Here is a 10,330-nt window from a genome sequence, read left to right on the forward strand (position 1 = left end):
CAAAGGTGTATGAAACTGCATCAAGAAAAAGGAAAGACATTGGAAATGACTGCAATTGCTTGGAAAATCTTTCTGCCTTAGGAAAACCCCGTGTTCAGGAGAAAAAGATTTTTTCTAAACATCCAAATTGTAGCCATCAGGAAAGAACTTTGTAGAAATTTCGATTGAATTTTTTTTTTTTCCTCATGCTTACTGAGTTTTACTCTGGAAGTCTACAATAGTATATGAAACTGTATCAGTCAACAAAGGTGTATGAAACTGCATCAACAAAAAGGGAAGACATTGGAAATGACTGCAATTGCTTGGAAAACCTTCCTGCCTTAGGAAAACTCGGTGTATGCGAGAAAAAGATTTTTTCAAAACATCCAAATTGTAGCCATCAGGAAAGAACTTTGTAGAAATTTGATTGGATTTTTTTTGTTTTTTTGCTTTATTTTTTCCTCCTGCTTACAGAGTTTTACATTGGAAATGACTGCAATTGTTTGGAAAATCTTCCTGCCCTAGTAAAACTCGGTGTTCGGGAGAAAAAGATTTTTTCAAAACATCCAAATTGAAGCCATCAGGAAAGAACTTTGTAGAAATTTGATTGAATTTTTTTTTGTTTTTGTTTTTTTTTTTGTTTTCCTTCTGCTTACTGAGTTTTACATTGGAAACGACTGCAATTGTTTGGCAAACCTTCCTGCCCTACTCCGTAAACGGGAGAAAAAAAGATTTTTTCAAAACATCCAAATTGTAGCCATCAGGAAAGAATTTCTAGAAAGTTCGATTGAATTTTTTTTTTCCTCCTGCTTACTGAGTTTTACTCTGGAAGTCAATAGTATATGAAAGTGTATCAGTAAACAAAGGTGTATGAAACTGCATCAACCAAAACTTTCTAAAAACTCCGTGTTAAGGAGAAAAATATTTTTTCAAAACATCCAAATTGTAGCCATCAGGAAAGAACTTTGTAGAAATTTCGATTGAATTTTTTTTTTTCCCCTCCTTCTTACTGAGTTTTACATTGGAAATGACTGCAATTGCTTTAAAAACCTTCCTGCCTTAGGAAAACTCGGTGTACGGGAGAAAAAGATTTTTTCAAGACATCCAAATTGTAGCCATCAGGAAAGAACTTTCTAGAAATTCGATTGAATTTTTTTTTCCCCCTCCTTCTTACTGAGTTTTACATTGGAAATGACTGCAATTGCTTTAAAAACCTTCCTGCCTTAGGAAAACTCGGTGTACAGGAGAAAAAGATTTTTTCAAAACATCCATATTGTAGCCATCAGGAAAGTACTTTGTAGAAATTTGATTGAATTTTTTTTTTTTTTTTTCCTCCTGCTTAATGAGTTTTACATTGGAAATGACTGCAATTGTTTGGAAAATCTTCCTGCCCTAGTAAAAATCAGTGTTCGGGAGAAAAAGATTTTTTCAAAACATCCAAATTGTAGCCATCAGGAATGAACTTTGTAGAAAGTTCGATTGAATATTTTTTTTTTGTTTTTCCTCCTGCTTACTGAGTTTTACTCTGGAAGTCTACAATAGTATATGAAACTGTATCAGTCAACAAAGGTGTATGAAACTGCATCAACCAAAACTTTCTAAAAACTACGTGTTCAGGAGAAAAAGATTTTTTCAAAACATCCAAATTGTAGCCATCAGGAAAGAACTTTCTAGAAATTCGATTGAATTTTTTTTTTTTTTTTTTTCCTACTGCTTACTGAGTTTTACATTGGAAATGACTACAATTGCTTGGAAAACCTTCCTGCCTAGTAAAACTCCGTGTTCGGGAGAAAAAAATTGTTTCAAAGCATCCAAATTGTAGCCATCAGGAAAGAACTTTCTAGAAAGTTCGATTGAATTTTTTTTTTTTTTTTTTTCCTCCTGCTTACTGAGTTTTACTCTGGAAGTCAATAGTATATGAAAGTGTATCAGTAAACAAAGGTGTATGAAACTGCATCAACCAAAACTTTCTGAAAACTCCGTGTTCAGGAGAAAAAGATTTTTTCAAAACATCCAAATTGTAGCCATCAGGAAAGATTTCTAGAAATTCGATTGAATTTTTTTTTTTTTTTTTTTCTACTGCTTACTGAGTTTTACATTGAAATGACTACAATTGCTTGGAAAACCTTCCTGCCTAGTAAAACTCCGTGTTCGGGAGAAAAAATTGTTTCAAAGCATCCAAATTGTAGCCATCAGGAAAGAACTTTCTAGAAAGTTCGATTGAATTTTTTTTTTTTTTTTTTTCCTCCTGCTTACTGAGTTTTACTCTGGAAGTCAATAGTATATGAAAGTGTATCAGTAAACAAAGGTGTATGAAACTGCATCAACCAAAACTTTCTGAAAACTCCGTGTTCAGGAGAAAAAGATTTTTTCAAAACATCCAAATTGTAGCCATCAGGAAAGAACTTTCTAGAAATTCGATTGAATTTTTTTTTCCCCCTCCTTCTTACTGAGTTTTACATTGGAAATGACTGCAATTGCTTTAAAAACCTTCCTGCCTTAGGAAAACTCGGTGTACGGGAGAAAAAGATTTTTTCAAAACATCCATATTGTAGCCATCAGGAAAGTACTTTGTAGAAATTTGATTGAATTTTTTTTTTTTTTGTTTTTCCTCCTGCTTACTGAGTTTTACTCTGGAAGTCGAAACTGTATCAGTCAACAAAGGTGAATGAAACTGCATCAACCAAAACTTTCTAAAAACTACGTGTTCAGGAGAAAAAGATTTTTTCAAAACATCCAAATTGTAGCCATCAGGAAAGAATTTTCTAGAAAGTTCGATTGAATTTTTTTTTTTCCCCTCCTGCTTACTGAGTTTTACTTTGGAAATGACTGCAATTGTTTTGAAAATCTTCCTGCCCTAGTAAAACTCAGTGTTCGGGAGAAAAAGATTTTTTCAAAACATCCAAATTGTAGCCATCAGGAAAGAACTTTGTAGAAATTCGATTGAATTTTTTTTTTTAATTTTTCCTACTGCTTACTGAGTTTTACATTGGAAATGACTACAATTGCTTGGAAAACCTTCCTGCCTAGTAAAACTCCGTGTTCGGGGGAAAAAAATTGTTTCAAAGCATCCAAATTGTAGCCATCAGGAAAGAACTTTCTAGAAATTTCGATTGAATTTTTTTTCTTTTTTTTAATTTTTCCTCCTGCTTACTGAGATTTACTATGGAAATGTCTGCAATTGCTTGGAAAACCTTCCACAAGGTGCCGATCGTGTGAACGCTTCGCACGTGGAAACCGAGGAATCGGTTGCAGAGCGAAAAGTAAGCGCCGTTTGGCAATGATGTACATTTCCTAGCATTGTAGTGTGGTGTTAATTGTATTGTTTCATGTCTTGTTGAAAGTGTCAACTTTCTGTGAATAAGTGCCTGCCTTAGTAAAATTCGGTGTTCAGGAGAAGAAAGTTTCTCAAAACTTCCAAATTGTAGCCATCATGAAAGAACTTTCTAGAAGGTTCGATTGAAATTTTAATTTTTTTTTTCCCCTGTGTTTTACTATGGATGTCTACAATAGTGTTTGAAACTGCATCAATCAACAACGTTGTAATAAACTGCATCAACCAAAAGGGGGACACATTTGAAATTGCAATTTACTAGTTCTTGGAAAAAACGAAGGGAGGCGTGGCACAAGGTAGGGGTGGTACAGCAAAAAATGGAGCGAGCCCGTGCCGATTGTAAATTGTATTGTTACATGCCCTGATGAAAGTTTCAACTTTTTGTGACTGAGTGCCTGACTTTGTCAAAGGAGTGTTCAGGAGAAAAAAGTTTCTCAAGATATCTAAATTGTAGCCATTAAGATAGACATTTATAGAAAATGCATTTGAAATTTTTATTTAAAAATTTTTTATTCAATTTACTTTTACTATGGAAGCCTACAATAGTTTTTGAAACTGCATCAATTATAAACGGTGTATGAAACTGCATCAACCAAAAAAAGGAAAGACATTTGAAATCACTGTAATGTACTAGTTCTTGGAAAAGTTGAAGGGGGGAGTGGCACAAGGTAGGGATGTTAAGGTGGTACAGCAACAAATGGAGCGCTCCCGTGCCGATCGGGTGACCACTCCGCACGTGAAAACTGAGGAATCACGAAATTGCAATGATGTGACATACCCTAGCATTCTAGAGTGTTGTAAATTGTATTGTCCTGTTGGAAGTTTCAACTTTCTGTGACTGACTGCCTGCCTTTGTAAAACTCGGTGTTCAGGAGTAAACTGCATCAGACAACAACGATGTTTCAACCGAAAGGACATTGGAAATCACTGCAATTGACTAGTTCTTGTAAAACCTTGGGAAAATCATAGCTAGCGTAGGTCTATTGGATCTTATTTGCCGACTTCCCTTTCCTACATTGTTCTATCGACTAGAGTCTGTGCACCTTGGAGACCTGAGCGGATATGGGTACGCCCTGGCACGAGAATCACACCGTCTATTTAAGATTCTCAAGGTCCGACGCCAACGCACCGGACACCGCAAGTTTCCCGTGTCCCTATCTACGGGCAAGCCGATTCCAGCCCTGCGTGCCGCAAAGCGGGAAAACGCGTGCGCCTATGACGGGCGGGCAGTACCGTGTCGAAATTTGAGTGAGCGCCCGCAGGCGCACGCGTACTTGCTCTAGAGGTAGTACGCCACTGGCGCAAAGATGGCCGCCTTGGTTGTCTAAACGTGTCGACGATATTCACGGTGGATCTTCTAATAATTATTTTGCAACAAATAGATATATACGACGACAAAGAAGTCAAATTTAAATAGAAATATTTATTACCTTATTATTACATTTGATTTTTTTTTAAAGCAATCTAAATATAAAGCCTGTTTGAGTTTCTGTGGGTAATGTCTTGGGTTTTTCTGGATGCTGCATGCAAACTGATCACTTAAGCTTCAGCTTTGTTAATTTTTTTTTTAAATCAAGCAACTGTCATAGAAACTCATCTAATCTAAAACCTATCATGAATAATATTCATTAACAGGTGCTATTTCATTCTTAAAATGTAAACAATGCTTATACTGAATCATGCTTTTATCAAATTTTATTATTATTCAGCTAAGATAATGTTTATTATGTGTTTTAAATTTATTGACTTACAAAGTACAAAAACTTCTGTTATACTGGCAAATTCTATTTCAACATTAAAAACCAAACCCAGTAATCTCAGTAGTTCATAATAAACAGTCTACAAAATCCTCAATGAAAAGAAAATAGTGTACATCTATGTATATTGGTGTGGTTATCTCAAAATCTGCAATGTTCGCAATTTGAAAACTAATTTTACATAAAAATTGTATTGCTATTTTAAAAATACACACAAACAAGATGTGACAAAAAGACATGTAACTAATGTTTTAACATGATCTTGTAGCAGAAAAGAATAAACGTTATTTTCCCAAGAATTTTACAATGAAAAAAAAAAAGCCCATTACAGTTTGTTACTTAAATACTACTAAAGAAAAGCTCAAAATAAAACATTGACCTCCCTGTTGGATCACCACCTTGCCGCGGTCGGGGGGCTTGCGTGTCTCTAAGAGCTATGCCGACAGGAGCATCAGCTCCTAGCAGGGTCACCCATGTCGGACAGGTCGAAGGGTAGAGACCAGACAAAGAGTGGTCCACGAGTGCTGAAGTCGGAGGTGGTGGGCCGCAAGGCGCACTCTGAAATAACCACACCACCACGCAACACAGCCTATGCCACTTGGAGAAAGTAATGACAGAAATGGTGCTCGCCCTGTGAAGATCCGCCAGGCAGGTGCAGTGCCGGGCTCCGTGCCTCAAAGGAGCCCACCCTCAGCTACTGGAGGTCCCTTCAACTCATCTTGTGGAGCCAGGGGAAGAGGAAGGAAAGCGACTGGCCAGCGTACCACCAAAGCCAAGGACAACCCCAACCCTAACATCATGCATTGGAATGCAGAAGGGTTACCAACAAGAAGACAGAACTAGAACAGTTCCTGCACCAGAACAGCATTAACATCTGCTGTATACAGGAAACACACCTATAAAAAGAAAAGCCCTTCAAGATCAGAGGGTACCAGACCTTCAGGAGTGATCGTCAGGGGAGAAAGAAAGGTAGAGTGTTGACCTTAGAATTAACATGAATGCTAGCGAAACGAAAAGATACATGGATGAGGCAGAATACATAGAAGTCAAGGTCACCATCACAAACAGCGTCCTCCACATCATCAACTACTACTGCCCGTGACAAGATACTATCCCTTGTCACTATCCAGGTTCCAGAAAGCGGCTTCCTCATCGCCGGAGACTTTAACAGCCAGTCCCAGAGTTGGGGATACATCCTTGACAAGCGAGAAGATATTGAAACTTGGCAAGACGAGAACCATCTAATCCTTGTCAACGACCCCACAGATCCACCAACCTTGTACTTGCGCCGCTGGCATACAACAACAAAACCAGACCTGGCTCTCTGCACAGACGACATCCACAAGAATTTGAGCAGAACAGTCTTAGACCAGCTGGGAGGAAGTAACCATCGCCCAGTACTCCTTACCATCACAGGAAGTACGACACCTGAACCCCTGCAGCACGCCAGATGGAATCATTAGAAGGCACAGTGGGGGCTGTTCAGAATACGAACAAATGAGCTCACGAAAGACATCAAGGTGGAAGGACTAAACATCAACAACGTCGTCAAAGATTTCAACGCCAGTATCATCAAGGCAGCCAAAGAAACTATCCCACGAGGGGTGCGAAAGGACTACACTCCGTACTGGACTTCAGAGAGCCCACGATGACCTGACAAAAGCCAGAGAAGAAGCAGAAACCAACCCCAGTCAAGAAAACAACAAGCTGCAAGAAACAAATGCCAAACTGCTAAGAACTAAAGTAGAGTGCAAGAGAAGAAGCTGGAGAGAAAAGACAGCAGGGCTGAATATGGAGAGAGATACCACCAAGCTGTGGAGGCTGACCAAGGCACTAAATGATGAGGGTAACAAGGGACAGAAGATCACCCTTGAAGAAGATGGACAGACATTGACAGATAAGGTAGCAGCAAATGCATTTGCGCAAGCATATGCAACGGAGAGCAGCATCACCATCCCACCGCATCTGCAAAAAGAATTCAGAAAAGAAGAGAAAGAAAGAACAACAAATGGGGACGTCCACGAGTCGATGCAGCAAGATATCACCATCCAAGAACTAAATGCCATCAAACAGCTGAAGAAGAAAAAATCTCCAGGTCCAGACAACATAACGAATGAGATGCTGCAACACCTTGGCAGCACAGCCCTCACTAAACTACTGGACATTTTCAACCTTAGCTGGAGAGAAGGCCAGGTATCTCAGTGCTGGAAGGAAGCCAGGATGATCCCTGTTCTGAAAAAAGGGAAGAACAAGTCGCCCCATCAGCCTGATAAGCTGCGTCTGCAAGACCATAGAGCGCATCATCAACCAGCGCCTGCAGTGGTACCTGGAATCTGAAAACATCATCATCATCCCAGAGCAAGCAGGCTTCAGAAGATACAGAAGCACCGAAGATCAGACAACGCACCTGGCGCAGGTCATTGAGGATGCTTTCCAATCCCAGAAGGTCACCCTAGCGGTCTTCATTGATATGCAGAAGGCTTTCGACAAGGTCTGGAAGGATGGACTCCTGGTCAAGCTCCAGCGAAACAACTTCGGCAACATGTCCTACTTGCACAACAGAAGAGCCAGGGTGCTTGTAGACGGACACTGTGGTGCTACGGCACGGAGTACCACAGGGGGGAGTACTCTCGCCGACCTTGTTCATACTCTTCATCAACGACCTGGTACCAGAGCTTCCAAGGGGAGTCCAAGCAGCACTGTATGCAGATGACCTGGTCATATGGTGCTCAGAAGAGCATGCAACAACAGCAACCTACAGGATGCAGCTTGCACTAGACAAAGTGGCAGCCTGGGCAGACAACTGGTGTGTTACCATCAACCGTGACAAAACAACAGCCACTCTTTTCTCTCTCTCCACCAAAGCGCAAGCTGGCAGACTAAAGTTGGGAGACGCTCCACTGACACTTGAAGACCAGCAGACGTACCTGGCAGTCACTTTTGACAAAAGATTGACATGGAAGTAACACATCCTGGACGCAGAAGCAAAAGCCAGAAGAAAGCTGAACATCATGAGAAAGCTGGCAGGAACACACTGGAGCGCCAACGAAAAGATCCTGAAGACCGTGTACCAAGGGACACCTAGAGTACGGATCAAGCACCTGGATGACAGCAGCCAAGTCACCTTCAGACTTTGGACAAGGTGCAGAACCAAGCACTGAGAGTCATAACAGGCGCCATGAGATCTACGCCAATAGACAAGATGGAGCATACCCCCATTAAACAAGAGAAGGGAATGCAAAGCACTCGTGCAGGCCACCAAGTACAGGCACAGTGAAGACCAGGCACTACACAGAAAATATCAAAGCTTACAGCACAGGTCCAGGTACCGACTCTCTCCCTTGATCCTCCTCCTTGGAAAGACAGAACAGGGAACATCACCATCTGCACCACAGTTCCTCACCTCACAACAAAGGATGAGCATAGCGACGTGAGCAAGAGAGCCCTGACGCTAGCCATGCTAGAAGAAAGGTACCCCCAGGAATCATGGATAAGGGCCTACACAGACGGGTCAGCCACAGACGCTATCCAGAGGGGAGGGGCCGGCATGTACATCCACTTCCCAAATGGACAGTGGCAGGCAGCAGCAATACCAACTGGCCTCCACTGTACAAACTATAGAGCTGAAGTAGAAGCCCTGGTCCACGCAGCAAACATCATCAGCAGCAGAGCAGACCATGACAGCCAGGTCGTCTTCCTGACCGATGCTCAGTCAACAACAACAAACTGCCAGACCTGGAAGCTGCGCTGCTAAACATCAAGTGCCTCAGAACATCTCTACAGTGGATCCCATCACACTGCGGGATAGATGGGAATGAGGAAGCTGACAGGATGTCAGAGATGAAAACCATCATTAAGTCTCTGTATAGGCCACAGCAACCACTGGACAGTTACCATCAGCTGTCCAGACCGGACCAGGTCGCTATCTTCTGCCTCAGGACCGGGCACAACAGGCTGCTTCACCACCTACACAGGAAGTTACACCTCGTGCCGTCCCCGAGATGCCCATGTGGAGAAGCAGACCAGACTGTAGAACACATCCTACAGGACTGTAGGAACCTCCGTACCCTGAGGGAAGAGACGTGGCCACAGTCGGAGACCCTGCAAAACAAGCTGTACGGGCCAGTGGAGACTCTACAGAAGACCACCAGTTTCATCTCAAGAGCTGGTCTCCAAGTGTGATCAGGCGAACGACAAAAAAAAAAAAAACAAAAAAAAAACATTGACTTGCAATAACTTGGATTCACAGAAGCATGCTCAATAAATGCTTACTTAATAACTTATTTCAATAAATGTGAGCTTCATAGCATGAAGCTTGTAATTTACAAAAGGAAATTACAACAAATATTCAGTAGATTTGAATAGTTATTCATCATTTAAAAATAAACATAACCTATGATAACAAAGAACAACTTAAGAGTCTGAAATAGGTTCAAAAATGATGAAATTGCTAGACAACCTGTGTGTGTGCACTTATGTTGCCATAATTCTGTAGACGAATGATATATCCGGAAAATAAAATCTTCAAATAACCATTTTCCTGTTTCTATGTTAAGAGATGAAGCTTTTTTTAAAATGTGATTTACTTTAATGAAATGACTGGATTTAATCCCCTTAAGTTTACACAGTTTTGTAGTAAAAGTTATTAAATATGACAGATGCTAGTGCGCAGCCTAATAAAGGGGCTGGACAAACTGTTTGGCCCAATCTAAATGTGTTAAAATCTAAAATTGCACAACTTATGGGGTACTCGGTATCATGACTGAACGTTAACAAAATTTGCACACAAATTTTCAGTAAATAGAATTCTTGTCATGAAAGAAAGCAGAATATTCACTATAGATCAAGATGATTAAAATTAGAGTGACAACAAAAAGTTCGATCCACATAAAAACAGAAAAATGCAGTTGCAACAAGCAAGAAAATAGCAAGGGAAAAACAATTTAAATATGCAATACGAGACTCCTTTCTCCAATATTTTCATAAAAAACACAAAAAGAGAAAATTCAGCAGAATAAACTGTACACAAAGTAAATGTAATGCAGACAGGCAGCAGAATTTGGTAATAATATAATTGATAGCAAATATGAAAAATGTTGAGTTCCAGAAACTTAATTATACAAACTTTATTTATCAACTACATTTGAAACATAGTCTTTGTGTTTCCTGAAACCTGTAAAAATCCACTTCACACACAATGGTAGAATAATGTACTAGTCTTTCAATGTTTCTCTTCATTGATATAATAAGCACGCATAAA

The sequence above is a fragment of the Pomacea canaliculata genome, linkage group LG14 (assembly GCF_003073045.1).
Source record: "Pomacea canaliculata isolate SZHN2017 linkage group LG14, ASM307304v1, whole genome shotgun sequence".
In the NCBI taxonomy this organism is placed as follows: Eukaryota; Metazoa; Mollusca; class Gastropoda; order Architaenioglossa; family Ampullariidae; genus Pomacea; species Pomacea canaliculata.